The 25,341-nt window shown below is 41.7% G+C and overlaps 1 protein-coding gene and 1 pseudogene across 1 annotated transcript in view; both read left to right on the top strand.

Moving 5' to 3' along the window:
- The window catches only part of CPNE4 (copine 4), a 690,441-nt gene that overhangs the window by 179,982 nt on the left and 485,118 nt on the right, over nucleotides 1-25,341 (top strand). The gene's annotated exons all lie outside the window — the stretch shown is intronic.
- Nucleotides 20,493-24,417, top strand: LOC102280608 (activity-dependent neuroprotector homeobox protein-like; annotated as a pseudogene).

The raw sequence follows: 25,341 nt of genomic DNA on the forward strand, positions 1-25,341 counted from the left end.
GTTTCCTGCCTAGAGGAGTTCCTTTAGCATTTGTTTTAAAGCTGCTTTGGTGTTGCTGAATTCTCTTAACTTTTGTTGGAAAGCTTTTGATTTCTCTATCAAAGCTGAAGGAGAGTCTTGCTGGGTAGAGTATTCTTGGTTGTAGGTTCTTCTCTTTCATCACTTTAAATACATCATGTCATTCCCTTCTGGCTTGTAGAGTTTCTATAAAGAAATCAGCTGATAGACTGATGGGAGTTCCGTTGTATGTTATTTGTCACTTTTCCCTGGTTGCTTTTAATATTTTATCTCTGTCTTTAATTTTTGTCAGTGTGATTACTATGTGTCTTTGTGTGTTCTTCCTTGGGTTTATCCTTCCTGGGGCTCTCTCTGTCTTGGACCTGGTTGATTATTTCCTTTCCCATGTTAGGGAAGTTTTCAGCTATCATCTCTTTAGATATTTTCTCAGGTCCTTTTTCTCTGTCTTCTCCTTCTGGAACCCCTATAATGTGAATGTTTGTGTGTTTAATGTTGGTCCAGAGGTCTCTTAGGCTGTCTTCATTTCTTTTATTTTCTTTTTTGTATATTCTATACTGTGGCAGTGATTTCCACCATTCTGTCCTCTAGGTTTATTCATTCTTCTGCCTCAGTTATTCTGCTACTGATTCCTTCTAGTCTATTACTCTGGAGAAGGCAATGGCAACCCACTCCAGTACTCTTGCCTGGAAAATCCCATGGACAGAGGAGCCTGGTAGGCTGCAGTCCATGGGGTCGCTAAGAGTCGGACACAATTGAGCGACTTCACTTTCACTTTCCACTTTCATGCATTGGAGGAGGAAATGGCAACCCACTCCAGTGTTCTTGCCTGGAGAATCCCAGGGATGGCGGGACCTGGTGGGCTGCCATCTATGGGGTCGCACAGAGTCGAACACGACTGAAGTGACTTAGCAGCAGCAGTGTATTACTCATCTCTGTTTGTTTGTTCTTTAGTTATTCTAGGTCTTTGGTAAATGGTAAACTCTTCTTGCATGTTCTCAGTCTTTGCCTCCATTCTTTCCCTGAGATCCTGGATCATCTTCACTATCATTATTCTGAGTTCTTTTTCTGGAAGATTGCCTATCTCTACTTCTTTTAGTTGTTTTTCTGGGGTTTTATCTTGTCCCTTCTTCTGGGACATAACTTTCTGCTTTTTCATCATGATTAGGTTTCTGTAATATGGTTTTTGTTTTACCCTCTGTGAGACTGTGATTCTTCTTTGGTCTTCTGTGTAGCTTCTGATGGATGAGGCTAAGAGGCTTGTGTAAGCTTCTTGATGGGAGGGACTGGCAATCGGAAAAACTAGGTCTTGCTCTGGTTGGCAGATCCTTGCTAGTAAAACTTAATCCAATTATCAGCTGATGGGTGGTGTTGCACTCCCCTGAGGCGACTCAACCCTGAAGTCTATGGTGTGTATAATGGTGAACTCCAAGATAACTCCATGGGCCCCCCCATCCCTGTGGTGAGCCGTGCCCTCCCACACCTTCACAGGAGGCCCTCCAACACTAGCAGGTAGTTTTGGTTCAGTCTCCTGTGATGTCACTGTCCTCTCCTCTGGGTCTCTGTGTGCACAAAATTTTGTTTGTGCCCTCTAAGACTGAAGTCTCTGTTTCCCTCAGTCCTCTGGAAGGCCATTAAACAAATCTGCTGACTCTCAAGGCCAGATTCCCTGGGTATTTCCAGTCCCTTTGTCAGATCCCCAGGCTGGGAAGCCTGACTTGGGATTCAGAACCTTCATAAGCAAGAACTTGTTTGGTATTATTGTTCTTGAGTCTGTGGGTCACCCACCTGGTGGTTATGGGATTTAATTTGATCGTGATTATGCCCCACCTACCATCTCACTGTGGCTTCTTTGTCTTTGGACGTGGGGTATCTTTTTTTGGTGGATTCCAGTGTCCTCCTGTCAATGGTTGTTCAATAGCTAGTTGCAATTTTGGTGCTCTCACAGGAGGATATAAGCAGATGTCCTTCTACTCCGTCATCTTGAACTGGAAGCCCAGCATGCTTGTTCTTAATAGAAATATCTTATTTCTTGATAGGATATGAGTTGAGTTTATGCCTTTTTGTTATTTTAATCACATAACTGATGTGAAATTGTGTCAGTTTGCCTTTGTGGAAACATACTCCAATAATTATTTTAGGTAAACTTTTAATTTTACAAGTTTTAGTGTTCAACTCAAGGTATTTTCAGGAAATTAATCCAATTGTAGAACCTAGATTAATAAACAGAACATCAGCACAACCACAGAGCCCCTCTTGTGTCTTCTTCTATTTACTACTTCTCCACCTGTGTCAGGAATAAACATTGTGCTGACATCTAACAGCATTGATAGCTTTTGCCGATCTTTGACTTTTATACAAATTGAGCATGCACTTTGTACTCTTTAATGTTGACCTTCTTTCATTGAGATTATTTATGAGATGTTGTATACCATTCTGTTGTATGGATATGCCCTACTTGATGTATCCATTCAGCTGTTAATAGACATTTGAGTTGTTTCCAGTTTAGGGCTCTAAGGAGTAATTCGGTTATGAACATTCTTTGGGATGATTTTTAATGAGTATATTGATGTGTTGGTTTTGGATAAATACCTAGGAGCATGACTGCTGGATCTTAATGTGAGCAAAAGATGAGCTTTAGTAGATATTTCCAAACAGTCTTTCAGAATGGTTATATAAAAGTCATCCCCATGAGTAGTGTTGGGAGTTCTAATTGCTTCACATCTTCAACCTTTGATATTATTGCCTGTCTTTTTAAGCTTAGCTATTTAGGTAATGTGTAGTCCTAGCCCATTGGGATTTTAATCTGCATGCTCCTGGTGAATAAGAAGATAATCTTTCATTTATTTGTTAGGCATAAATATTTTATTTAAAGTTTTTTTTTAATTGTATCTCTATTGGGCATATATGTTTCCAACTCCAACAGTCACTGTCTTTTCAACCTATTTTAATTCACTCCCACAGTAGTTATTATTGTAGTTATTGTTATAAAACAGTGTATTTCTTAGCTATCACAGTCATTTTTGCCATAACTCTTATTGTGGAACTTCACACTTAAAATTGTTTATATTATTGATTACTATTTATAATATTGATATATCCTTCTATTTACAATGCTATTCCTAAAAAAAAAAAAAATAAGATGCTATTTGTGACTCATAATTGTTATCATCATCCATATTACATCATTAGGCTTTATAGTAAACTACATTACATCTCTGTACCAGCTAAAAATACTTTCTGTTTTGATAAAAGGAGGCTAGAGGATTTTGAAGAAATAGGGGTTCATTTTTCTCATAAAAGAAGAAGTTATTTGTGTTGGGTCAGTTACTGTCAGAAGTTGAGATTTTTCTGCATTTTCTTTGTGCTACTCTTAGTTAAATTATTGCATTTTCTTCCCTATAGCTGTTGCCTCTTAGACACAAGTCAGTTGTTGAATTGCCAAATATGATGCCAACATTCCTTACCATTCAGGAAAAATGGTGGTAGGCAGAAGGCTATGCCATCCAGTTTAAAACCCTTTTCTGGTAGGCATAGTTTTGTCCCTAGAACTCTGATCTGCTTGCATATTAGGGATCACTTGATGGTAACGATGTCACTGGTTACTACTAGAAGCAAGGCAAGCTGGGAGATTAGTGGTTTACTTTGTAGCCCTAAAAGCAGAAGGCAAGAGAGAGAGGTGTGGGTTTGGTGTCAAGGAAACAAAATACACGATCTACTGTCGATTATAAGAAAAAAGAAGGCACAAACAGTATGATACAATCAACTCCTCTTTAGCCTTGAAAAATATAGCTCTAGAATGGCTTTTAAAAAGATAGATAATGTCCTTTGCTGATGCTTGTGTACTTTATACCTGGTACTCAGATTTTGATTTAGCGAGTACTTGCCAGGTTGTCCCAAGCTGTTCCTTCTGATTAGTGATGTGCCACACGTGGTTCATTAGACTCTGTCACCTTCTGTCACCTACCACACAGATTAACCTTTAGTAAAATTGATGATAAAACACACACAGACACAATCTCTGTGAAAAGGGGGAAAGACATCTCAAAGCAATAGACAGCTCTCACAAAAAAAAATGAAAGGCTTGCCTTCCATTTGGTTGTAGTTGGGGTTTTGTGTACACTAGATAAATATTATTTGCTTTTGTCTTTTATAGGTAAATATGGGACCTTGTTTGTCTGTGGAAAGTGGATTATTTATTTTTTAAACTGCACTAGTGAGAAAATAAAATGAAAATACCAACCAGAAAAATCCAACAGCCTGTTTTAAAGTTTTTAAAAACTCAGTGAAATTTTTTATGGTAAGAGGCAAAGTGGTTTCAATTTATAAAATTCTTTTCTAGCCTTATTGAGGTATGGTTGACAAATAAAAGTTATCTATATTTATGTTTTACAAGGTAATTTTAAGCTGTGCAATATGATGATTTAATACATATATATTGTGAAATGATCACCACAATCAAGTTAACTAACACATCCATTACCTCATGTAGACCTTAATGTGTGTGTTTGATGAGAACACTTAAAATATGTTTTAAAATATGCTCTTTTAGCAAATTTCAAGTATACAGTGAAGTATTATTAACTATGATCACCATGCTGTACATTACATCTCCGGACACTATTCATCTTATAACTGAAAGTTTGCACCCGTTGACCAACATGTCCATATTTCCTTATCCTCTACTATTCTATTGGTTCTATGAGTTTGACTTTTTTAGATTCTACATATAAGTGAGATCATACAGCATTTATTTTTCTGTGTCTGACTTATTTCACTTAGCATAATATCTCCCAGGCTTATCCATATTGCCATAATAACAGGATTTCCTTCTTTTCTATGACTTGATAAATCCATTGTGTGTGTGAATCCACATATATATGTGTATTGTTAGTCGCTCACTCATGTCTGACTCTTTGTGACCCCATGGACTGTAGCCCACCACCTCCTCTGTCCGTGGAATTCTCAAGGCAAGAATACTGGAGTGCATGGCCATTCCCTTCTCCAGGGGATTTTCCCGACCCAGGTGTCGAACCAAAGTCTCCTGAAGGCAGATTCTTTATGATCTGAGCCACCACAGAAGCCCATTATGTGTGTATTTGTGTGTGTGTGTGTGTGTATTCATATATGTGTATTATCACTTACACATGACTTCCCTGGTGGCTCAGATGGTAAAGCATCTGTCTACAATGCAGGAGACCTGGGTTCAATCCCTGGGTCGGGAAGATCCTCTGGAGAAGGAAATGGCAACCCACTCCAGTATTCTTGCCTGGAAAATCCCATGGATGGAAGAGCCTGATAGGCTACAGTCTGTGGGGTCGCAAAGAGTCAGACACAACTGAGTGACTTCACCACCTTCACCACCAATCTTCTTTATCCATTCATTCATTTATAGATACTTAAGTTGCTTCCATGTCTTGTATAGTGTAAATAATGCTGGACATGAGTTTGAGTGAACTCTGGGAGTTGGTGATGGACAGCGAGGCCTGGCGTGCTGCAATTCATGGGGTCGTAAAGAGTTGGACACAATTGAATGACTGAACTGAACTGAACTGAAGTTGCTTCCATGTCTTGTATAGTGTAAATAATGCTACAGTGAAAATAGGAGTGCAGATATTTCTTCAAGATACTGACTTCATTTCTTCTGGATGTATACCAGAAGTGGGCTTGCATGACTGTATATAGTAGTTCTATTTTTAATTTTTTGAGAAACCACCATACTGTTTTCCATAGTGGCTGTACCAATTTACATTCCCACCAATAGTGCATGAGGGTTCTTTTTTCTCCACATCCTTGCCAACACTTACTATTTTCTGTGTTTTTGATAGTAGTCATTCTAACAGGTGTGAGGTGATGTCTCATTGTGGATTTGAATCTGCATTTTCCTAATGATTATATTAAGAATTTTTTTATAAACCTGTTGGCAAAATGTCTTTGGAAAAATATCTGTTCAGGTTCTTTGCTCATTTTTAAAAATCAGGTTATTTGTTTTGTTTGCTATTGAGTTGTATGAATTCCTTAATATAAACATTTTGGATATTAACCTCTTATCCCATATATGGGCTTCCCTGGTGGCTCAGATGGTAAAGCATCTGCCTACAATGTGGGATACCTGGGTTCAAACCCTGGGTTGGGAAGATCTCCTGGAGAAGGAAAGGGCAACCCACTCCAGTACTCTTGTCTGGAAAATCCCATGGATGGAGGAGCCTGGTAGGCTACAGTCCATGGGGTTGCAAAGAGTTGGACACAACTGAGTGACTTCACTTTCACTTTCATCCAATATATGGTTTGCAAATATTTTATCTAATTCCATAGGTTGACTTTTCATTTTGTGGAATAATTCCTTTGTTTTGCATAGCTTTTTAGTTTTATGTAGTCTCATTTGTTTATTTTATTTTATTATTTTTTTTGCCTGCACTTTTCATGTCAAATCTAAAAAAATCATTATCAAGACCAAAGTAAAGATGCTTGCCCCCTATGTTTCTTCCAGAAGCTTTATGACTTCAAGTGTTATATTTAAGTCTTTAACCAATCCAATCCAAGTTAATTTTTGTGTATGGTGGGAGACAAGAGTACAGTATCATTTTCCTCCATCTGGAAATACAGTTTTGTCATCTTATTGAAGAGACTATCCTTTTTCCATTGTGTATTCTTGACATCCTTGTTTAAAAAATAGTTAACCTTATACATGTGTTTTTGTTTTGTTTTTACATTTGTGCTCTCTATTCTGTTCTTTGGGCTATGAATCTCTTTTTATGACAGTACCAGGATGTTTTCACTATTATAGTTTTGTATCAGAGTTTGAAGTCAGGAAGTGTAATGTCTCCAGCTTTGTTGTTCTTCCTCAAGATTACTTTAGCTATTTAGTCTCTTCTGTGGTTCCACACAAGATTTAGGATTTGTGTGTGTGTGTGAAAAATGCCATTGGGATTTTGATAGGCATTACATTGAATATGTAGATTGTTTTGGATACTTTGGGCATTTTAATGATATTAATTCTTCCAATACATGAACATGAGATTTTTTTCTATTTATTTATATCTTCCTCAATTTCTTTCTTAAATGTCTTACAGTGTTTTTGTTTGTTTGTTTTTAATTTATTTACTTTTTAATTGAAGGATAATTGCTTTACAGAATTTTGTTGTTTCTGTCAAAACTCAACATGAATCAGCCATAGGTATACATATATCCCCTCCCTCTTGAACCTTCCTCCCATTTCCCTCCCCATCCCACCCCTCTAGGTTGATACAGAGCCCCTGTTTGAATTTCCTGAGACATAAAGCAAATTCCCATTGGCTATCTATTTAACGTATGGTAATGTAAGTTTCTGTGTTACTCTCTCCATATATCTCACCCTCTTCCCTCTCTTCATGTCCATAAGTCTGTTGTATGTGCTGATACTCCATTGCTGCCCTGCAAATACATTCTTCAGTACCATCTTTCTAGATTCTGGATATATGCATTAGTATACAATATTTATCTTTCTTTTTGTGACTTATTTCACTCTGTATAATAGGCTCTAGGTTCATCCACTTCATTAGAACTGACTCAATTGTGTTCCTTTTTATGGCTTAGTAATATTCCATGTGTATATGTACCACAACTTCTTTACCATTCATCTGTTAATGAGCATCTAGGTTGCTTCCATGTTCCAGCTATTGTAAATAGTGCTTCAGTGAACAGTAGGATACATGTGTCTTTTTCAATTTTGGTTTCCTCAGGGTATGTGCTGAGGAGTGAGATTGCTGGGTCATATGGTGGATTTATTCCTAGTTTTTTTTTTTTTTTTTTAAAGAATCTCCATAGTGTCTTTGATAGCAGCTGTATCAATTCGATCCCTGGTGAGTGAAAAAGTTGGCTTAAAGCTCAACATTCAGAAAACGAAGATCATGGCATCTGGTCCCATCACTTCATGGCGAATAGATGGGGAAACAGTGGAAACAGTGTCAGACTTTATTTTTCTGGGCTCCAAAATCACTGCAGATGGTGATTGCAGCCATGAAATTAAAAGACGCTTACTCCTTGGAAGGAAAGTTATGACCAACCTAGATAGTATATTGAAAAGCTGAGATATTAGTTTGCCAACAAAGGTCCGTCTAGTCAAGGCTATGTTTTTTCCAGTGGTCATGTATGGATGTGAGAGTTGGACTGTGAAGGAAGCTGAGGGCCGAAGAATTGATGCTTTTGAACTGTGGTGTTGGAGAAGACTCGTGAGAGTCCCTTGGACTGCAAGGCGATCCAACCAGTCCATCCTAAAGGAGATCAGTCCTGGGTATTCACTGGAGGGACTGACACTGAAGCTGAAACTCCAATATTTTGGCCACCTCATGCAAAGAGTTTACTCATTGGAAAAGACCCTGATACTGGGAGGGATTGGGGGCAGGAGGAGAAGGGGACGACAGAGGATGAGATGGCTGGATGGCATCACTGACTCTATGCACATGAATTTCAGTGAACTCCGGGTGTTAGTGATGGACAGGGAGGCCTGGTGTGCTGTGATTCATGGGGTTGCAAAGAGTCGGACACGACTGATTGACTGAACTGAACTGAAGAACAAAACTAAACTGGAAAACAAAACTAAAGCAAGGTGTCAAGTGGGGAATAAAGCAATGAAAATAAAACTAACAAATACGGTGAGAGGAAAGGAAAGAAAGAATAGATATGCCAGGTTAAATAATGGTAGATAAAGAAGATTTGTATACATTAAAGATTAACTGCAGTGGGAAAAGAACTGTAGGAAAAGCAAAGGAATAAATGTAGAAAAATAATAATAGTTAAAAAAAATTTTTAAACTGAAATTTAAAAAGAGAAAAAGAAGAAGAGGAAGAAAGAGGAAAATGTAACAGAACTGCAGAAGACCAATGTAGAGGCAGAGGTTTATAATAGCAAAAAGTGATTGGAAAAAAAAAAAAAAAAAACTCAAAATCTTATTTAGATTTCATAGTGCCAATAAAATCAACAATTACAACAGCAGTGGGAGGGGGAGACAAAGGGAAAAAAAAGAAAAGAAAAAAAAAATCCCAAAGAATCTACAGAACAAGTCAAAACATAAGAATAATAAATGTTTTTGAGTCACTGCTGTCAGAATCCTTACCCTCACTGGGAGTCATAGTCGACCTCACCCCTCCAGTGTGCCTTCCAACTCTGTGCTGGTCTCTGGACCTGCTGTGGGGGCAACTGAGCCTCTAATCTGTCTCCAGTCCTGTGTGTTCTTGCCTCCAATGTCCACAGCTATCAGAACTAGTGCAGTTTCTTTTGTGGGAGCTCTCAATGTCATTTTATATAGTCCATAGACACAGAGTCTGCCTAGTTGACCGTGTGGATTTAATCTGCAGCTTGTAGAGCTTGTGGGAGGGTTTTTGGTCTTATTCCTTAGCCACACTGACCCTGCATTTCAATTGTGGTTTTAGCTGCTCTGGAGGACTTGGGTCTGTCCCAGTAAGGGCCACGTGTGGAGGTAGTGCAGCTTCTTGGTTCTCAGGGGTTCTGGAAGCACCAGGTACTCAGGAGAGTTGGCGGCCAAAGCAGCAGGAGATACAGTGCTCCAGAAGGGTATGGCAATCAGTATTGGCCAATACACTCTAATATTCTTGCCTAGAGAACCCCACTAACAGAGAAGCCTGGAAGGCCATGGTCCACAGGGTTGCAAAGAGTTGGACATGACAGAAGCGATTCCACATGCATAGATGCAAGACATTTTTTTGCCTGTGGCAGCTCTGCCCCAGTGAGGGTTGAGCATGAAAGTGGCGTAGCTGTTTGGGTCAGGGGGACCCTGGTGGTGCCAAGTGTGCAGGGACACGGACTGCCTCAGCTGCAAGAGTTGTGGCCCTACCAAATTCTTTTTATGAGCCTCTGATAGCTGGTCAGGAGGCCTCTTTGGCTAGTCTTTTCCTGTACCTCCACCCATTCAGGCACTTAGAGGGCTCCCTTGCCTGGGGTTCTTCTCTGTTGTTCGGTGCATCAGGCACATAAGGGGCCCCTGGCTGGAGTACCACTCTGTAGATCAGTGTGTCAGGCACTTAAAGGAGCACTCTGGATGAGGTCCTATTCTGTAGTTGGTGCATCACCCACTTAAAGGAGCACACTGGATGGGGTCCTACTGGAGTTCAGTGCTTGATGGGCCAGCCTCTCTGTTGTTCAGCTGCCAATGCTGGTGTGTGGGCAGAGAGAGGCTATGGTGATGCCTCCACCCCCCATGCATGACTTGGCATTATTGCCTTGCTTCTATGGCTTCCTGACTTTTCTCCACAGGCATTTCCCACCATGGTCTCCTCCTTCATATCTCCTTGGTCTGTCTCTCCAAAGTCAACAGCAGCCCTTGCCCAGGGATTGCTCCACAATCCCTAGCTCCAGCTCCCAGCCACTACACCTTCTAGGGGACCTGTGCCCCTGTCTGGGGTATATATGGCTGTGGCAAGGACTGTCTGATTCTCATGCCATTTAGGTTGCCACAGATCAGCTGTTTCACTCTCAGCCTTAACTGTTTCTCCTTTGACCCAGACAATTGCCCCGATGTGGGGATTGACCCCTGCTTCAGTTACCCCACCCGCCGGGGGCAAGTCCAGTCCTACTGATACTCTTGTATTTCCCCCTAGTTCCTTCATCCTACCAACTTTTGTGTGGTTCTGTATGTATATTCTTTTCTGCTGGTCAGGTACTCCTGTCCACTCTCAGTTGGTGTTCTGCAAGCAATTCTGTGTCTAAAGGTGTATTCCTCATGTATCCGTAGAGAGAGATGTAACCCAAATTCACTTACCCCTCTGCCATCTGTTCTGTTTTATGTATTTAATTTATAGATCTTTCACCTCCCTGGTTAAATTTTTCCTAAGTAGGGTTAGTAGGAATTGAATATGTGAAAGAGCAAATAGGAGACAATATGGTATCCAAATAATAGAAACTGAAGGAAGCAGCCTTAGCCCTTAGAGCTGGAAGAACAAGGAGGAAAAATGGGCTAAAACCCAGGCACCTGAGGAAGAGATGGTGCCATGTCCCTGAAGGGTGTGATAGGCTGGTTCTGTGAGTGTTAGAGAAACTTAAAGTAGATTCAACAGCTGCCAAGGGAAGTGCCTTTGTTGGAGTGAGAAATGCCTTTGTTGGTGGGGGAAGATTGCTGATGCTCCTGGGGTGTGGGAGCCAGCCCCATCCACTTCTCCATTCTTATCATCACCTCTAAGGGACCCTGCTTGGCACTAACAGGGGTCTGGTTGCCAAAGCAGACAGTGGTTTTCAGAGTTCTCAGCTTTGATATCATAAAGAAATATAGAAGGGTGAGTGAAACTGAGAGACAAGTTTAATAATTGGCAAACCCACCTACCTTCCCCAAGCTGTCAGTCACAGAGTATGAGTGTCTTTAATTATTCCACAAGACAGCTAAGCTCCTATCCTGGCCATAGCTAATACTTAATCAAGTTTCATCCTCATACTATCAGTGGTCCTAGGTAGGTTTCAGGGGTGGATAGAGCAAAATAAGATGGGTCCTGTGAAAATTCATCTGCCCAACAAATATTTATTGCCCTGTTCTAGGTCTTGGAGACATGCAAGTAAAAAGACATGGTTCCAGCCATTTGAGATTTCCCAATCTTGTGATTGATAAAGTAACCAGATTATAATATAGTGTGATAAGACCAATGATTTCATTAAAATGAGTACTGTAGAGTCGTGAAAGATGGCATAAGGTAACAAAAATTATTTATTATCTCTCACCTTTTCTGTTGGTAAAGGATTAAGGCAGGGCACCTCAGAGAGAGTTTGTCCCTACTCTACAATGTCTGAAGTCTTTAGTAGAAAATTTGAAGGCTAAGGGCTGAAATCACTTGAAGGTTCATTCACTCATATGTGGGATATGTTGGCTGGGGGCCAAGCTGGGGCTCTGGCTCAGAACATATGGTCTCTTCATACAGTCTGAGCTTCTTCAAAACATGGCATCTGGGTTCCTAAGGCATTTATGCCAAGAGAGAGCCAGGTAGAAGCCACATGCCTTTTATGACCTAGTTTCACCTGCCATGTACTTCCATCACAATGTTTTTCTGAGACATGACAAAGGTCTACTTAGGTCAGCGTAGGGGAACCAATTTCCCACCTCTCTTTGGAGAAATGTCAGTGTCATGATATAAGGAAGGGCGTGTGCAGTGGGATATATATCAGTGCAGGCATCTTTGGAAAATGTCATCTGCCACAGTATCTAACTCAATCCATGCTTAGGGTACAAGGTAGTCAGAAAATATTCTTAGAGGGGATGGTATTCCTGATGGATTCTGAAGACCCAGAAGAATTTCATCAATGAAGAAGAGAGGAAGGTTATTTCAGATTAAAAAATAGTCCCAGAGTCTTAAGGTAGATTTGTGTCTAGAAAAGTGCCTATAGTTCATTGTGTTTAATTTTCTTTGAATGCTAGAGTCTCTGTTTACCAAGTCTTTCTCTTTCAGAAGAAAGTCAGGCTGACATGCGAGGAATAGAGTCCGGCATTCTGAAGCTAGTCTGCCCACGCTCGTCCTCCCTTCTCCTCTGTCTGGACACACAGGAAGTGTTGAAATGCTCTGGGTAGTCAGTTTCCTGTTGCCACAGGACTGTATCACAGGGCTGAGTGTGAAATGGTGGGGAAGGAAATGCCTTATATCAGCAACCCTACTCCAAAGCTGCTCACCAGGCTCTCTGCATCATTCTGAAGAATCAAGAAGAATTCTTGATGCTGACACCAAAAATACAGTCTTCTTCTAAAGATCTCTTCAGTCTTTTATTGCTATATCTTATTGCAATCCCCTCAACTCTTCTTTTTAGGAAAAATACCAATTGATCCTTATTTTCTGTCTGAGATCACCTCCTGGGAGCATGTCATCCTGTTCTGTCTTAACTCAGCAAAGTTATATAGCCCTTAGCCACCATCAGCTTCTAAGTACCCCTTACAAATATCTTCTTCGTGCTAGTTCTTTCTCTCTTATTCTCCCCAGTTTATCCAGTCAAACTCTGCAGTATTTTTTTTTCTTCATTCATTCTTTTATATCTCCTTTGCCCTCACTCTAAACTTTTAGAATTTTCTTCTTAGACTTTTAAGGTGGTTTAATAATTGGTCTCCCAACCCCTTATCTTTTCTCACTCTCAATCATACTCAGAATCACTAAGACCTCTTTGCAGAGGCCATTCAATTTGGTTGATTTTTCCTAGGAGGCATTTATTGAATTGTTCCCAAGCTGGATGCTCCCAAAGGTACCCCACTGCATCCTGTGTGTCTCTAAACATGGCTCAGTGTGATGTCTGCTGCTGAGCTAAATGACTTCTAAATAGAAACCTTCCCGTTTCTGGCACCATCATTAACTAGCATTCATTCATCAGAACATTTAAGAGAAATTAGTTGGATGAATAATGTGCTCCCACACAAAACTAATGAAACATGAAAGTTAGCAACATTAAATAAAATAAATAAGTACATGCAGCCTTTGTTGGTTAACTGCTCATGCAGAGTTTACCAAACATACCTCTTTTTGACTTCTCCTTGCTGTCCCTTGACCCTCTTACCTACTGCCTTCTTGTCCTTTCTCCTTAGAATTACAACTGTAACCATGCTCAGTCATGTCCGACTCTTAGCAACTCCAGCCTCCTCTGTCCATGGGATTTTCCAGGAAAGAATACTGGAATGGGTTGCCATTTCCTCCTCCAAGGGATCTTCCAACCCAGGGATCAAACCAGCTTCTCCTGCATCTCTTGCATTGACAGGCAGATTCTTTACCACTGAGTCACCTGGGAAGCCCCAGAATTAAGACTACTTGTCTTTAAAGATCACATTGTGTCCTGTTCATGCTTGATTATTAACAGCTGCAACTCTCATACCATCAACTTAAGCCCAGACTGCCTCTGTTGACAAAGTTTGTTTCTCCTCAAGGATAAGGACCATTTCTTATGTGTCCCTCTAGGCTCTGTAAGTTGGCTCATTGCACTGGAGGCCAAAGTAATGGAGCTTCAGCTTTAGCATCAGTCCTTCCAGTGAAAAGTGAGGATTGATTTTCTTCAGGATTGACTGGTTTGATCTCCCTGCTGTCCAAGGAACCCTCGGGAGTCTTCTCCAGCACCACAGTTCAAAGGCATCAATCTTTGTCACTCAGCTTTTTTTACTGTCCAGCTCTCACATTCATACAGGACTACTGGAAAAACGATAGCTTTGACTATTTGGACCTTTGTCAGCAAAGTAATGTCTGTGCTTTTTAATATGCTGTCTAGGTTTGTCATTGCGTTTCTTCCAAGGAGCAAGCATCTTTTAATTTCATGGCTGTAGTCACCATCCACAGTGATTTTGGAGCCCAAGAAAATAAAAAAGTCTGTCACTGTTTTCATTGTTTTCTCATCTATTTGCCATGAAGTGATGGGGCCTGATGCTGTGATCTCACATTTTTAGATGTTGAGTTTTAAGCCAGCTCCTTCACCCTCATCAAGAGACTATTTCCTCTTTCTGCCATAAGGGTGGTGTCATGTGCATATCCGAGGTTACTGACATTTCTTCTGGCAATCTTGATTTCAGCTTGTGATTCATTCAGCCTGGCATTTCGCATGATGTATTCTGCATATAAGTCAAATAAGCAGGGTGACAATACACAGTCCTCACACATGCCATTCCCAATTCTGAACCAGTCCATTGTTCCATGTTTGGCTCCAACTGCTTCTTCCTTACCTGCACAGGCTTCACAGGAGGCAGGTAAGATGGTCTGGTATTCCCTTTCTTTAAGAAATTTCCACATTTTGTTGTGATCCACACAATCAAAATCTTTAGTATAGTCAATGAAGAAGTAGATGTTTTTCTGGAATCCTGCAGCTTTTTCTATAATGCAATGGATGTTGGCAATTTGATCCCTGATTCCTCTACCTTTTCTAAATCCAACTTGTATATCTGGAAGTTTTCAGTTCATATACTGCTGAAGCCCAGCCTGAAGGACTCTGAGCATCACCCTGCTAGCATATGAAATGAGTCCAACTGCACGGCAGTTTGAACATTCTTTGGCATTGGCCTTCTTTGGGACTGAAATGAAAACTGACATTTTCCAGTCCTGTGGCTACTGCTGAATTTTCCAAAATTGCTGGCATATTGAGTGCAACACTTTCACAGCATCATCTTTTAGGATTTGAAATACCTCAGCTGGAATTCTATCACCTCAACTAGCTTTGTTCATAGTGATTCTTCCTAAGGCCCACTTGATTTCACATTCCAGGATGTCTGGCTCGAGGTGAGTGATGAAACCATCGTGGTTATCTGGGTCATTAAGATCTTTTTTTGTGTAGTTCTTCTATGTGTTTTTGCCACCTCTTTTTAATATCTTCTGCTTCTGTTAGGTCCATACCGTTTCTGTCCTTTACTGTGCCTATCTTTGCATGAAATGTTCCGTTGGTATCTCTAATTTTCTTGAAGAGATTGCCAGTCATTCTCATTCTACTGTTTTCCTCTATTTCTTTGCATTGTTCAAAAAGGCTTTCTTATCTCTCCTTGCTATTCTTTGGAACTCTACATTCAGACGGGTATATCTTTGCTTTTCCCCTTTGCCTTTTGCTTCTCTTTTCTCATCTATTTGTAAGTTCTCCTCACACAACCATTTTGCCTTTTTGCATTTCTTTTTCTTGGGGATGTTCTTGATCTCTGCCTCATGTAAAATGTTAGGAACTTCTGTCAGTAGTTCTTCAGGCACTCTAAAAGATCTAATTCCTTGAATCTATTTGTCATTTCCACTGTATAATCATATGGGATTTGATTTAGGTCTTGAGAGTCTCTTGGGCTGCAAGGAGATCCTACCAGTTCATCCTAAAGGAGATCAGTCCTGAGTGCTCATTGGAAGGACTGATGTTGATGCTGAAACTCCAATACTTTGGCTACCTGATGCAAAGAGCTGACTCATTTGAAAAGACCCAGATGCTGGGAAAGATTGAGGGCAGGAGAAGAAGGGGATGACAGAGGATGAGATGGTTGGATGGCATCACTGACTCAATGGACATGAATTTGGGTAAACTCCAGGAGTTGGTGATGGACAGGGAGGCCTGGCATGCTGTGGTCCATGGGGTCATAAAGACTTGGACACAACTGAGCAACTGAACTGGACTGAACTGATTGGTCACTTCCACTGTATAACCATATGGGATTTGATTTAGGTCATACCTAGATTGCCTAGTGGTTTTCTCTATATTCTTCAATTTAAGTCTGAATTTTGCAAATCCTAGTAAGAAGTGTTATTTTGCCCATTTTGGGTAAGGTAGCCAAATGGGATCTAGGCTAGTATCTTGTCCTGATGCCACTGAGATGCTCCTAAACAGTCACCCATGCAGTTTATTCTGCTGAGGACAATCTTCTCATCATCCAGATCATCTCCTAGTCATCGTGGGTAGATTTTAGCTTAACTGTCACTTCTTTGAGAAACTTTCCCCAACACGTTCCCGCCAAATTTCAGTTTTCCTTCCTTCTTTGCCAAATTCAGTTCACTCGCTCAGTCATGTCCAACTCTTTGCAATCCCATGAATCACAGCATGCCAGGCCTCCCTGTCCATCACCAACTCCCGGAGTTCACCCAAACCCATGTCCATTGAGTCGGGGATGCCATCCAGCCGTCTCATCCTGTGTCATTCCCTTCTCCTCCTGCCTCCAATCCCTCCCAGCATCAGGGTCTTTTCAAATGAGACAGCTCTTTGCATCAGGTGGCCAAAGTATTGGAGTTTCAGCTTCAACATCAGTCCTTCCAGTGAATACCCAGGACTGATCTTTAGGATGAACTGGTTGGATTGCCTTGCAGTCCAAGGGACTCTCAAGAGTCTTCTCCAACACCATAGTTCAAAAGTTCGGCACTCAGCCTTCTTCACAGTCCAACTCTCACATCCATACATGACCACTGGAAAAAACATAGCCTTGACTAGACGGACCTTTGTTGGCAAAGTAATGTCTCTGCTTTTCAATATGCTATCTAGGTTGGTCATAACTTTCCTTCCAAGGATTAAGTATCTTTTAATTTCATGGCTGCAATCACCATCTGCAGTGATTTTGGAGCCCAGAAAAATAAAGTCAGCCACTGTTTCCACTGTTTCCCCATGTATTTGCCATGAAGTGATGGGACCAGATGCCATGATCTTAGTGTTCTGAATGTTGAGCTTTAAGCCAACTTTTTCACTCTCCTCTTTCACTTTCATCAAGAGACTCTTTAGTTATTCTTCACTTTTTGCCATAAGGGTGATGTTATCTGCATATCTGAGATTATTGATATTTTTCCCAGCAATCTTGATTCCAGCTTGTGCTTCCTCGGGACTCCTATATGTACTTTTTTATACTTTTCAGGTTACAGGAAATGCCATATTTTACTGCTTGCCTATTTGTTATATTCACCTTCAAACTTCATAACCCATAAGACAAAGGTCCATATGTATCTTTTAGTATCATATTATCAATATCGGAGTGCCTGGCATACTGCACACTCCTGATAAATATGAATATAAGTATATAGGAATGATTAATAAAATCAAGACCTTTCTTGGGGGTCTTGGAATAATATTCTCTCCCCTTTCCTTCTCCCAACATAGAACTATAGCATCTATATAGTTAGAATTGGGCTATAGAAACAATAAAACCATAATAAAATATATACAATGTCTTGTACAAAGAAACCCAGCAATGTCTTTTATTCATATTTTTGTCTAAAAATATTCCATTACTGTAAAATATAAAATATGCAGCAGTAGAGGATACATGGCCTGCAAGTTTTCCTTAAGTTGAAAACCTGAGCTCCCAGTGGGCTTTGGCATCTCTACTGTTACTTGTGAATAAGCTGCTCCAGCTGCTCTTGGCATCTGAGGTGCCATCTACTTACTTCTTAGAGAAAAATATGATTACTATGAGAAACACTGGCATTTTACCTAAAAAAAAAAAAAAAAACCAAAAAATAATAGACATGATCCATTCTGGAACTCATTTTTAAAGGATAGTAAGGATGAGTTCTATTCCTTACTTAGATGGTTTGAGAAGAATAAGAGTCCTTCATAGAGGTGGAATCCAACGTCCCCTCAATTTTAGAGAGGTAATTGTCCCCATTAACTTTTCTGGGAGCCCAGTGTTTTTCAAATTCAGGGCAACATGAGCTGCCTCTGAGCTGTTCTGGTCTATGATGAATTCCATTTTAAAGAGTATATTTCAGCTTAAATCTACTAATGGTTGCTTGTATCTCTTTAGAGAGAATTAATAAGTTCACTGGGCTTGGGTATCAAAATTTTCCTGTATTCGCTTTCTTGGCCGCCATTCTTGCTAGGGCAAGTTCAGGAGTCTTCAGAGGCGCTAGTATTGGCTGCCAAGGGGGAGATGCGAGAGCAGCCCCCCCACCCCACTTCTGTTGCCGCTGCCGCCACTTCGGCTACCGGTGCCTCCAACCGGTCGGGTCTCCACTCTGCTGCCAGCCAGGATCCATGACCACATCCAGCCGCCGCCATCTTGTGCCCCCTCCCCCTCCTGCAGACAGAGTTAAAGGGGATTTTGGCACCTCCCCAGACATAGCTGGCTCTCTCCGTCCCGCTACTGAGGAGGTATAGAAGTGCTGGGGCAGCCGCCACCACCCACCTGCCTGTGCCGGTGAAACCGCCTCTCCCACACCCTCCATCTCCTCCTTCCTCCTCTCCTCTGCACCAATCAACAATGCTGCCGCCGCAGCCACCAGTGTGGAGACTGGAGGGATCTGCTCGCGCCGGAACACGAGCCGGAGGCTGGTGAGGCTGCCGACCTAGAGCGCAAAGAGGCCCTGGGCGCGCCCTCCCTGCCATCGGCGCCATGCCACCTCCATCCGCCCTCTGCTCCTGCAGCAGCCACAGGGCCCCAGAGCACTCTGGCCCCGCACGCGCCTTTAAGCCTAGTCAAGGTCTGAGATGCACAATGCGAAGCCTAGGCCCCAGCTTTTGCACCATGATGCACAGGGTTGTACTTTTTGTACTGAACTGATAGGTGGCCTATAGGTTGCTGCTGCTAAGTCGCTTCAGTCATGTCTGATTCTGTGAGACCCCAGAGACGGCAGCCCACCAGGCTCCCCCGTCCCTGGGATTCTCCAGGCAAGAACACTGGAGTGGGTTGCCATTTCCTACTCCAGGGCATGAAAGTTAAAGTGAAGTCACTCAGTCGTGTCCAACTCCTAGCGACCCCATGGACTGCAGCCCACCAGGCTCCTCCCTCCATGGGATTTTCCAGGCAAGAGCACTGGAGTGGGATGCCATCGCCTTCTTGTTAACTTATATTTAGCTTATATGCAGAGTACATCATGAGAAACACTGGGCTGGATGAAACACAAGCTGGAATCAAGATTGCTGGGAGAAATACCAATAACCTCAGATATGCAGATGACACCACCCTTATGGCAGAAAGTGAAGAAGAACTAAAGAGCCTCTTGATGAACTTGAAAGAGGAGAGTGAAAAAGTTGGCCTTAAAGCTCAACATTCAAAAAATTAAGATCATGGCATCTAGTCCCATCATATCATGGCAAGCAGATGGAGAAACAGTGGAAATAGAGACTTTATTTTTGGGGGCTCCAAAATCACTGTAGATGGTGACTGCAGCCATGAAATAAAAAGATGCTTACTCCTTGGAAGAAAAGTTATGACCAACTAGACAGCATATTAAGAAACAGAGACATTGCTTCACCAACAAAGGTCCGTGTAGCCAAGGCTATGTTTTTTCCAGTGTTCATGTATAGATGTGAGAGCTGGGCTATAAAGAAAGCTGAGCACCGAAGAATTGATGCTTTTGAACTATGGTGTTGGAGAAGACTCTTGAGAGTCCTTGGACTACAAGGAGATCCAACCAGTTCATCCTAAAGGAAATCAGTCCTGAATGTTCATCAGAAGGACTGATGTTGAAGCTGAAACTCCAATACTTTGGCCATCTGATGCAAAAAGCTGACTCATTTCTAAAGACCCTAATGCTGGGAAAGATTGAAGGAAGAGGAAAAGGGGACGACAGAGGATGACATCACGGACTCAATGGACATGAGTTTGAGTAAACTCCAGGAGTTGGTGATGGACAGGTGACTGACATGCTGTAGTCTATGGGGTCACAAAAAGTTGGACACGACTGAGCAATTGAACTGAACTGAACTGAACTGATAGGTCTGAGAAGGCAATGGCACCCCGCTCCAGTACTCTTGCCTGGAAAATCCAATGGACGGAGGAGCCTGGTGGGCTGCAGTCCATGGGGTCACTAAGAGTCAGACAGGACTGAGTGACTTCACTTTCACTTTTCACTTTCATGCATTGGAGAAGGAAATGGCAACCCACTCCAGTGTTCTTGCCTGGAGAATCCCAGGGAGGGGGGAGCCTGGTGGGCTGCCATCTCTGGGGTCGCACAGAGTCGGACACGACTAACGTGACTTAGCAGCAGCAGCAGAACTGATAGGTGGCTTAGTGGTTATGCCCTGTACTACCATTTTGAGCATCTGGACTCCGTTCCTACCTTGCTCTTTGGACCACATTGTCAATTCACACCGAAACTATGTTCCAACTTCCTGTCAGCAATCCTGGCATTTTAAGAAATGCCCGGAAAACTGAAAAAAATACTTAGTGACATTGGGTTGGAATACTGTGAAGAACACTTAGAAGACTTTAAACAGTTTGAACCTAAAGACTTTTATTTGAAAAACACTACATGGGAGGATGTAAGGCTATGAGACCCTTTGCTTACAAAAAAACAGGATTGTTGGACAAAACCTTTTTGCTGCAGTGCTTGCCCATTTTCTTTAAAGTCTTTCTCTGCCTACAAAAGTCATTTCTGGAATGTCCATAGTGAAGACTTTGAAAATAGGATTTTCCTTAGTTGCCCCTACTGTACGTTCAATGCAGACGAAAAGACTTTGAAAACACATTAAAATATTCCATGCTCCAAATACCAGCGCAGCAGGTAGCCTCAGCACATTCAAAAATAAAAGCAAAAATGATGGCCTTAAACCTAAGCAGGTTGTCAGTGGAGAGCAAGCTGTACCGAGATCCTCTTTAAGAAGTAGTTAGGAAGCACATCTACAGGAAACATTTTCAGCATGTGGTAGCACTTTACATAGCAAGGGCAGAAGAAAAATCATTCAGTGGTTCAATCCCTTTAGACACAAATGCCAGGAAAGAAAGTAGTATTCACTGCAAGCGATGCCTTTTTATGCCAAAGTCTTGAGGAGCTTTGGTACAACATGTCATTGAAGACCACGAACACACAGGCTTATCAGATCACTGTCATGATTGGCCATACAAGTTTGGTGGTTCCCAGATCCAAACCCTTGATGCTAATTGCTCCCAAACCTCAAGAGAAGAAGGGCATGGGACTCCAATCAAGAATTGGTTCCCTCGCTTCTGGAAAAGTCAGGTCTTTGCCATCACAGCAGATGGTAAATCAACTCCATACCAGAGCCTAACTTAAATTCAATAGGTGTCAACATGATGTCCAGTGTTCACCTGGAGCAGGAAAACTAGGGAGTTAAATCTGTAGGCCAGGGCCATGTGTTGGTCAGTCAATGAGACTGGGGCTAGGTGGCAAGACATCTGTTTCCATCCCTCAGTAGTCTCGGTCTGTTAAGCAGTTACTTCCAAGTGGAAATGGAAGATCTTACTGTCTTGGGTCAAAACAGAGGATCCAGGCACCAGCAACATACTCACAACAGTCTCCAAATGCCCGTCTCTCTCTTCAGGCCAGTTAAAGTCTCCTTTCCTCTCCTAGTCACAGGCATCCAGAGTATTAGGTCAGTCCAGCTCCAAGCTGACTGCAGCTGTCACTGGCCCTCCACCACCCAATACTTCCTCAACTCAAGTGGAAAATATGTACGATCTGTAATGAGCTTTTTCCTGACAATGTATATAGTGTGCAGTTCGGAAAAGAACATAAAACTGAAAATCCCAGCAGTAGCCAACTACATTATGAAAATACACAATTTGACTATCAAATGCCTCTACTGTAATCACTATTTGCCCACAGACACTGCTCAACCATATGTTAACTCATGGTCTGTCATGTCCATATTGCTGGTCAACCTTCAATGGTATGGAAAAGATGGTGACACACATGTGGATGGTTCACGTTAATGAAGAGATGGGATCTAAAACAGATTCTACTCTGAGTTTTGATTTGGCATTGCAGCAGGGTAGTCATACTAACATCTATCTCCTTGTAACCATGTATAACCTGAGTGATGCTCCCACTGAATCTGTTGCTTCAGTTCAGTTCAGTCGCTCAGTCATGTCTGACTCTTTGTGACCCCATGAATCGCAGCACGCCAGGCCTCCCTGTCCATCACCAACTCCTGGAGTTCACTCAGACTCACATCCATCGAGTCAGTGATGCCATCCAGCCATCTCATCCTCTGTCGTCCTCTTCTCCTCCTGCCCCCAATCCCTCCCAGCATCAGAGTCTTTTCCAATGAGTCAACTCTTCGCATGAGGTGGCTGTAATATTGGAGTTTCAGCTTCAGGATCAGTCCTTCCAATCAACACCCAGAACTGATCTCCTTCAGAAAGGACTGGTTGGATCTTCTTGCAGTCCAAGGGACTCTCAAGAGTCTTCTCCAATGCCACAGTTCAAAAGCATCAATTCTTTGGCGCTCAGCCTTCTTCACAGTCCAACCCTCACATCCATACATGACCACAGGAAAAACCATAGCCTTAACTAGACGAACCTTTGTTGGCAAAGTAATGTCTCTGCTTTTGAATATGCTATCTAGGTTAAGCATAACTTTCCTTCCAAGGAGTAAGTGTCTTTTAATTTCATGGCTGCAATCACCATCTGCAGTGATTTTGGAGCCCAGAAGAATAAAGTCTGACACTGTTTCCATTGTTTCCCCATCTATTTGCCATGAAGTGATGGGACTGGATGACATGATCTATTGCTTACCATGCCCCCAAATAACCCACCCATCCCTCCAAAGCCATAGCCAAAAGTGCAGGAAAAGGCAGATATCCCTGTTAAAAGTTCACCTCAAGCTTTAGTGCCCTATAAAAAACATGTTGGGAAAACCCTTTGCCCTCTTCACTTTTCAGTCCTAAAAGGACCCATATTTGCACTTGCACATCACTTATGAGAGAGGCACCAAGTTATTCAGACGATTTGTCCAGTGGAGAAAAAGCTCACCTACAAGTGCATCCACTGGCTTGGTGTGTATACCAGCAACATGACACCTTGACTGTCACTCTGCATCTGGTTCACTGCAAGCGTGTTGGAAAGACCCAGAATTCCCAAGACAAGACAAATGCTTAACCAGTTACCAGGCCTGGCACCTGTTATGTACACTTACGAGCAAATGGAATTTCCTTTGCTGAAGAAGTGAAAATTAGATGAAGATAGCTGTTCATCCGGCTTCTTTAAAGAGAGCCTGAGGAGCCTGTTTTAGCTTTAAACCCTAAGGGTCTTGAATATGATTGCTATGAAGCCAGGAAAATCTTCCTAACAAAATATTTCAACAAACAACACTATCCCACCAGGAGAGAAATTGAGAAGCTGGCGGCCAGCTTATGGTGGTGGAAGAGTGACATCGCTTTCCATTTTAGTAACAAGAGGAAGAAGTGTGTCTGAGACTGTGAAAAGTACAAGCCTGGTATGTTACTGGGCTTCAACATGAAAGAATTGAAAAAAAAGTTAAGTATGAGATGAATTTTGATGTTGAGTGGCTATTTGAAAATCATGATAAGAAGGATTCCACAGTCAGTGCTAGTAAAACAGCAGACAAAAAGCTCAGTCTTGGGAAGGAAGATGACAGTTCCTTAGACAGTTTTGAAAATTTGGAAAAAAATCCAATGGAAGTGATTGTTCTTTTAAACCTGTTTTCAAAGTTGAGTCTAAAATCCCTAGTGATAACCCAGATGAACACATACTGAAGGTAATTTCTGAAGATACTTTAGGATCTGAGAAGCTAGACCAAAAGGAGGAGGATCGTTCAAAATATGAAACTATTCATTTTACTGAAGAACCAACGAAACTAATGCATGATGCCTCTGATAGTGAGGTTGGCCAAGATGATGTTGTTGAGTGGAAAGATGGTGCTTCTCCATCTGAGAGTGGCCCTCGTTCCCAACAAGTATCAGACTTTGAAGACAACACATATGACATGAAAACAGGAACCTGGTCCAATGAGTCTTCCCAAAGTGAAGACGCAAGGAACAGTAAGCCAGCTGCCAAAAAAAAGGCTCCTATGCAGGGTGACAGAGAGCAGATGAAATGGAATAATAGTTCCTATGGAAAAGTTGAAGGGTTTTGGTCCAAGGACCAGTCACAGTGGAAGAATGCAACTGAAAATGATGAGCACTTGTCCACCCCACAGATTGAGTGGCAGAATAGCACAATTGACGGTGAGGATGGGGAGCAGTTTGACAACATGACTGATGGAATAGCTGAGCTGATGCATGGCAGCTTGATGGGAGTTAAACTGAGCAGCCAACAGGCTTAAGGGCCAGGTTTTCTGGCATTGGTGACAAATGCTGTATCCTGGAACTCTGTTCTCCTTTCAGTTTTGACTGCAAAGCTATGTTCTAACTGGTACTGCTTGAGTGCTGGGTCATCAGGCTGTGGGAACATGTGGTCACTCCAGTCCCAGTGGTTATTTCTAAGTCTATGACACATGATTGGCTGATATTGCTTTAGAATGTTCTGTGACAGACACAGTAACTAAATGTGAAAAACCAATAAGCTGGTGGCTCATAAATGCACACAAGAAAAAGCATAGGTTTGTTGTATCTGCCTTCTCCACATTTCTTTCCCTCTGTTAAACAATGTCTGGTTGGATGTCCTTGAGAAACGTTCTCCTGATTAAAATGGTAGTGTAGGGCCAACACACAAGCTACCAGTCCAATGTGTATAGTAGACTTTGGGGAAATCAATTTTTTTTTCATGTATTGATTCTGAATAGTTGAAACGTATATTACAGTCTTTTAGACCTATTCAAGTGAGGCTTATGATATTGTTATGGTATACCCATCATAGATTCTTGTCTTTTTTTAGTGTTGTCCTTGCCGTGTAATAAGCATTATATCTGGTTGACCTAGCAAAAGCCTGAAACTACACTAGTGTGGACTTAGGGACAGACTTAGTTTTTGCACATAACCTTGTACAATCTCGTGACAGAGACGAGCCACATAAGACATATATCTGGACTCTCTTGTATTATATAATTTTTCTTCTTCTGAATACACTTGACATTACAGCTGATAAAAACAAAAACTGGTATTTAAGATGTTTTCTGAAATCTTTTAAGCTAAATGTCACATGCAAGTATTGACTTTGCAGCTACTAATTTTGACACCTTTTAGATCTGTGTGGAAATGTGTTGTGTTGAAGCAGCAGACCAATGAGTGCTGCTTTTTGGATATTTAGT

This window comes from Bos mutus, chromosome 1, assembly GCF_027580195.1.
Source record: "Bos mutus isolate GX-2022 chromosome 1, NWIPB_WYAK_1.1, whole genome shotgun sequence".
Taxonomy (NCBI): domain Eukaryota; kingdom Metazoa; phylum Chordata; class Mammalia; order Artiodactyla; family Bovidae; genus Bos; species Bos mutus.